We start from the raw sequence: 6,936 nt of genomic DNA, 5'->3' as shown, positions 1-6,936 counted from the left end.
ACATTGACTAAGTTGACAAAGCCCTTGGTTTTTTTAGCAAAGACAAAGCCCTTGGTACGCGTCAACTTAGTAGGCCCACAGCTCGGATTTGGCAGAGAACATATAGCCCATTTGCGATTTGTAAGAATGTACAGCCCATTTTTTAATTCTAATGGAATTTACTACAGCCCATTTACAGTTTGTTCAAAGTACAGCCCAACTTTGAGCTAGGACAACGATTAATAATTTCAAACAACCGCTCAAAACAGAATTCAAAAAAAAATCCCACATTATGATGGGATCCGAAATATTTTTATCCGAAATTTCTACTCAGGTTAAATATAATTTCAAAATAAAGTTGTATTACGTTAAAATCCAATGAAATATTGCACGTGCAACAAGTAATGAAATTAAAATTTTCAAATTCCAAAAATAATATATTTTTTAAACTAATTACGTGTTTGGTACATAGTTACTGCCCAGTTATTATAATTACATCCCATTTATTATTTCTTAAAGTCCATTTTCTTGTTAAGCCTAATGCATACCTCCTAGGAAAGTTTGCAGCCCAGCGGGGCGGAGAATAACAAGTTGACCTGGATATTGTGTACAACTGTCGGCCCAGTTGCATTGCTGATGTTAAAAAAAAGGCCTGTGTAGTACAGTACAACCTAACATGGTTACTCAGCCCACATTCAGCGACGCCGGAAAGGCCCAAACAAGGCTTTTGTACCACTTTTTCAAGTCACTGAGCTCAATTAATAACTTAAGAAAAAAGTTAGATTACAGTGGAACCTAATTAAAAGCTGTCACGAGCAAATAAATAATTCAACGGGTCCCACTTGTGCGTGTGCGCGTGTGTGTGCGTGTGTGTGTGAGAGAGAGAGAGAGATAGATAGAGAGAGAGAGAGAGACCCATCAGTCGATGCTCGTAAATACATCTTTCAGCCATATGCATTGCTGATGCTCAGTAAAAACTTATATAGTTGACACAATCATATAGAACATCATAGCACACTGAACTTGCATACAAAAATTCATGCAGGCAGCACAATCAGGATGGAAGCAGTGGATCACTACGGGAAGGGCTATGTTGAAACCAACGAAGTCGTACATAACGGTTCATCATATTTATCAATGACGGGGAAATATCTTGAATGTTGTGCAAAGAACATAGACGGACAACACAATAAGTTCTGCTAGCACATTAAGTTGACGTACAGCCCTTTCTAAAAAAAGTTCAGGTACAAAATTAGAACAGGTCACAATCAAATGTACTTGCATATCAGTGCTTCACACCCATAGCTCGGATTTAACTAGTATCTGACAAGATTCAGTTGTTACCTCAAATTAGAGCACATCCAGGCAGCCAGCCCTGCCTCTTCTCCCAAAGAAGCAGTGGCCTCCGCCGCGCGATGGAGTAGCCCTGTGCCATCCATCATTCCAAGCAACACGGGGAAAGTCTGACGTTGACTCCTGTAATGGACGTTGTCGACGGACCCTGGCACCAGCAGCGGCAGCAGGACTTCGATTGATGGATTGACCACTTCTTCAACATGCACGAACACTCGATACAGGTACATCCCTAACGTGGTCCGCGGCGGCCTTGGTGGCGAAGAATAGTACAACCCCGGTTCCTCCACTGGTATCTCAACACCAATCACCTTCGGTATGGTGGACGACTTCTTCATCCATGCCATAACCGTCAGAGCCCAGCTGTCTGGAGGAACAAACATACTTACGAGCTCACCTCCAAGGTCGTTGATAAGCTCGTTCATGGACTCGCTGTTCCAAGCACGTCGAGGCATGCCATGGAAGGTAAGCTTTGTTAAAAACTCAAGCTCAGAGGGCACCGAGCCCCATCCTGGGTGCCACCGATCAAAGCTCACCAGCGCGCCATCGTAGAACAAACGCCGGGAAGATTCGAACACATGACTGCAGTCGAAACTTGCCCGGAACCTGATGAATCAGCCGGTGGCGGACAGACTTCGACGAGCAAGTCACTTATTTGGATGCCGTGCGCAATGCCAAGAGCTTTGACAAGGTCGTCCGGCGAGATGGGAGGCCGGTCGCTGTTGATGGTTACCATCAGCACTTTGCCGGCAAACTGGTCATCAAGCGCCGCCAGGCCACTGTTGAGCGACAGCACGCAGCGACCGAAGGCAGGACGGACCTCATGATCTCCGGCTTGGAGATCCGCATTGACCGGTGACATGATAGTGTGCTTGAGTACATGGAGTACAGGAGGGGGATTTGGGGGAACTAGAGTAGGAATCGAGATTCCAGATGTGGGGGAGGGGCGGGAGACTGGGGATGAAAAGGTAGTATGAATTTCGAGCACGCGCCAATATGCTCTCGGCGCGCAAGCACACAAAAACTCCGGTGGCTCCCACATGTCGGCCTAAGAGTCCTTATTCTTTCTTTTTTGGAGAGCCCGGCCTTTTTTTCAGGGTCTTTTGAGAGCCCGGCCTGAGAGTCATAATTGACCTGTTTGGCATTGCGTTACTACTCGGCCCATATTCAACGACAGCTCACTGGCCCAAACAAGTGTACATCATCGAAAAGACACTGAGCTTAAATTATATAACTTGAAAAAAGGAGATACACTCTGAACACTGGAGAATGGTGATGCCCTCATTTAGTCCACCAGTAGTTCAAGACAATAAACAGTTTGAAACAACGATATATACAACATTCAAACACTAACTAGTGACTACTACTGACATAAACAGCAAGACATGATAGTTCATAAGAAGTCTTGCTACACCACCAAAACGCACCCATCTGCAGTGCTCAGACTCTCATGATCCAGACGAGAATGACATTGTAAATAGAAGAAACTATTACATAGTAAGAGTGACATAGACGAGGATGACCTAATGACAAGGAATATGCATAACAAAAGAAAGAACTACCCATCCAGAACCAACAGCAAAGACAACAAACTCATTTGAAGAGATGATCCAACACCATCATAATTTGCAGCCCCGCTTCAGCGACCAGTGATCCGGAGACACCAGTACTCCACCCTTTCGATGCAACAGCCCAATTACCTATCAACCTGAAGGCTTGAACCACATCACTGCCTGTCGTAATTGAGACATCCAAGGATCAAAGTTAATCCGGATGCCTTTGTCATTCTCACCTTCTTTTGGCTGCAAGTTGTATCATTGACAATCAGGGGAGTTTGCTCCCGAACTCCTAGGGCTCGCCGTGTAGACACAGTTTTCCATAGCAAACAGAGCCTCTCTTCCATCAAGGTCCTTGCCAACGGTGATCTCCTGGTTAATCGGATAATTGAGTCCGAGAAACAGAGAGTGTGAACCAAGGTTGTTTACCCGCCTCCAACTAAAAAATCTTGATGGCCCCAACAAGCTGGTATCCTGCTCATAGACGTAACAACCATTGTCCGGGTACTCACGTATTTCACGGTGCTTGTATAAAGTGGAGTTTTTGCAATATAAATTTTCCGGCTCATGTGTCTAAATGATCATCAGTCTTTTGTCGTCGTCTGATCGAGCGAACCAGTTGTGCTTCCCTGTTTTTGGCAAAGGTGGTGTGATTACAAAGGGCAGTAACTGTAGGGACACTACATCATATCAAAAAGGACATGCATTGTTAATGTAAGATCAGCATTGTTCATAGTATGAGTAGGATAATGCAAGAAACAGCATTGATATGTCCCTGTTGGAACTAGGAGGAAAATACAGGGAAATGTATACTGGGTTCGAAAATATAGAAGTGCCATGCATGGTTATACTCATGTTATCTCACAATCGATTCTTCACAAGAAACTACCATGTACCATGTCATGCATGTTATGTAATCAATGTCTGTCCTCACAAACAAATTCTTCAAGGTAACTAATAGACCATGCATTGTTATATACTCATGTTCTGTGGGCAAAAAAATTGTGAGGATATTATTCTAGCCATTGATTGCTGAAGGGCGAATATAGGTATGTACACATGGTAAGCATTGCAGGATTTCACTACTTCCAAATATAGAGTTCTCCATATGCACATTTACTTCCCTAATGTATGGTTAGATGAAACCAACAGTGTGGTGCATGTTTCTACATCATGAAAATGAGGAAAACTAACATGGCCATTGATACACACTCATATTTAGTAGTAGCATATAGATTACTATAAAATAAGGATAATATCCATATATTCCTAACCGTTTGATTATTCAGGGTACAAATTGGCTGTAATGACATGGTCACAATCGCATGAATTAACTCATTCTAAATATAGCTGATTTACGGTGTCTCTAATACATTGCCATAGTTCTACTCAAATTCTGCTCAAACAGGGATATGCCAATCATCACAAAAAGTTCAAACAGTGTCATGGCGTCATCATTAACATGAGATGGAAACAACTTACACGCGCCTCCCAGCAATACGTGGTGCCATCTGCTTTGTCGATCGCGTAGATGATGCCATTGTGTTCAATAGCATCACATAAGTGTGTATCAGATTTGACGATGATCCACTACAAGCTGGGTTCTCTCCAGCTAAAGAAGGCAGCGGCGCAAAGATAGGCGAGTCCGCGGTCGAACAAGGCAATTAGCTTGAAGTCTGCGTAATTCGCATGTCGTGTGGGCACTTGGCAGATTACAATCTTCTGCAAAACAAGGTCCGTCCAACTGGCGTGGTAATCTAGATGACTTGGACCGCGATGGTAATACTCTCTATAATCCAACGGAGGAAGGATAATCTCATGGGAGGTCTGGAAGTTCACAAGCACCAACTTTTTACCATCTTCTCTGAATGCTGCCATCCAGTGGGAGTTCATGCCGATCCAGTACATACCTGCCAAGAAGTTTCGGGCGATGGTGATAGGATCAATGTCGAGGGAAATGATGTACGGCAACCCACTACATACCTGCAAAGAAGTTTCGGCTAATGGAGATCGGATTGAAGTCGAGGGGCATCATGTACGCCTCCGTATCAAGGTGAGCCAATCTAAGACCAGATAGCAGCAAGCAGGGTGTCTTGAAAAGCTTAGGCCTCGCTTTGACGATGGCCATGTGCATGTCCCTCGAGCATGCAGCCAGCCGCAGGGCGCTCAACATATCCATACACAAACAACAAAGGTTGAGGATGTCACTGGGGAGATTGCTCCAATCGTGGCTCATATGGATGCTGCGCGGTTCGCGTTTGGTCATGGTGGAGTTTGAAAGGTGGGGTTTTTGGGGGGCTTGATTTACGGGGGAGAAGGCTGTTGGTGCTGGAGCAGCTAGCGAGGGAATAGTGGTACTAGGGGAGGCGAGTGAGGCGACGGTACACGGGGGCACAGTGAGATGGAGACGGAGACGGAGATGGAGAAGGAGATGGAGATGGAGTGGTGCTATGGGAGCGGAGAGGGAGACAAGGCGAGGCACCAATGTGTTGTACAGCGGCGGTGACAGACTGCACAGTGCACAGGGTGAGGCTGACTTTGGTAACCCGAACACGCCGCCTGGACTAGTGTCAGGCGCAGGGTGTTGTCACTTCACTGTGAGGACCGGATGAATAGTATTTTGACCATCAAGTGTACCACAATTGTACTACTACTACTACTAGTAGGAACATGAGCACTCCAGTATTGTATAGCGGAAATAGGTCTCCCGTGCTAGCATGCCTGTTCACTTGATCGTTCAGGTATCATCCATATTGCGAGCAGAACCAAATTCTCGTGCATGCCCAATCAACGCCCTGCCGCGATGCATGCAGTGGTCGTTCTGGTGCATCAAGGATGGCATGCAGATCATTCCACACTTGAGAAGAGGAAACATGGAAAGGTAGAACGCGGCAGCAGAGGAAGAGAACGCTGGCTAACGAGTTTGGGAGGGGATCGAGTAGGAAGTTAATGCTCCACGCCTAAAGGTTTTGGGAAAACCTGATTTTCATAAGGTGACTTATACTCGCCTAAACGGGGGGAGTATTCCTTAACCAGAGAATTTTGTGTCTCCCACTCACGCGCTCAAAAAAAAAAGAAGCTACGACACATTTTTTTATCTGTTTGCATAGGTCCCACCTATCAGGAAGGATGGGCACGTACACGAATAGGTACGACTCATCAGTCTACCCGCATAGCCTTTTCGTTTAGTCTACCTAGCCGTCTAATCAACTGCCTGCACACCACTTCTCCCATTTACTTCTCCATCGGGAACCAATTCTCATCGGCTTCTTCACCTCCCCTTCGTCTTCATTTGCATCCAAACCCCGCTGCGTTCACATTGTTTTAACCTCTTTAAATAATCATCTACTACTTTAGTTAGACTAGCCATCTAATCCTAATTCTCCAAACCATAGCCCTCCGTTCCAGCGGTTCCAAATGGCGAAAGAGATCGAGATGCAGGTTTTTAGCGTCCAACATGTCCTCGTCGAAGGATCAATGTGCATAGTTGCCATCGTCACCGTCCACCCAAGGGTTGTTCGGCAGTGGATCAACAATGTATCCAACTCCCTCGAAAAGGTAGAGACGAGGGTCATCGGTCTCGACACAGAGTACACGGAGCATGCCCCTGGGAAGATCCAGCGCGCCACCGTCCTTCAGCTGTGCCTCGAAGATGATGTTTTGGTGTACCACATCATACACTCGCCCTCCATACTAGGTGAGCTTCATGATTTCTTGTCTCGGGAGGATGTATACTTCTGTGGGGCAGCCATCAAAGGGGACAAACAGAAGTTGGAGCCGTACAACCTTGATTTGAAAAGCATCGCTAACCTACAAACCAGAATCAAAATTCCTATAGAAGTTTGTGATAAACAGACACCATCCCTATTCGACGTAGCAAAATGTGTGCTCGGTACAAATCTTCAGAAGGGTGATGAGACGGTGGCATTAAGGTCGTCTGGATGGGAGAATTATCCCTTGACGTACGAGCGGATAAAATATGCTACCCTTGATGCCCGTGTGAGTTTCGAGATAGCTGCAAGGTCCAAAGAGCTTGTTGCGAAGCCGT

The sequence above is a fragment of the Triticum dicoccoides genome, chromosome 5B, assembly GCF_002162155.2.
Source record: "Triticum dicoccoides isolate Atlit2015 ecotype Zavitan chromosome 5B, WEW_v2.0, whole genome shotgun sequence".
Lineage (NCBI taxonomy): Eukaryota > Viridiplantae > Streptophyta > Magnoliopsida > Poales > Poaceae > Triticum > Triticum dicoccoides.
This window is presented reverse-complemented; position numbering follows the sequence as displayed.